Source organism: Myotis daubentonii, chromosome 3 (genome assembly GCF_963259705.1).
Source record: "Myotis daubentonii chromosome 3, mMyoDau2.1, whole genome shotgun sequence".
NCBI classification, from domain to species: Eukaryota; Metazoa; Chordata; class Mammalia; order Chiroptera; family Vespertilionidae; genus Myotis; species Myotis daubentonii.
In genome coordinates this window covers 185,916,912-185,917,238 of record NC_081842.1, presented here as the reverse complement: position 1 = coordinate 185,917,238, position 327 = coordinate 185,916,912, and positions in this window count along the sequence as shown.

Sequence of the window (327 nt, the reverse complement as noted above, 5' to 3'; positions counted from 1 at the left end):
ATTTAGACAGGGGAAACGACATAAACAAAGGCTTAGGGGTGGCAAATTATTTTCTATGATTTTGGGGGGGGGGGGATGGCAATAAAGAAACTAATATAACTGATTGGTATTCAGCGGGTAAACTTAAAGCCATGAGATGACGCTCTGGAAATTACCAGGAAATCTAGTTTAATGGCCATTTCCCAGTTATGAGGACAGATCCAGATGCTCTCTCCTGCCAGATGCTTGATCCTCTTCACTCTCTCCCTCTCCTTCATCATACTATAGCAATTAGCAGTGAGCGCAAGTGACCCTCTCCTTTGCCAAACCTGTATGGCCAAGGAGCAG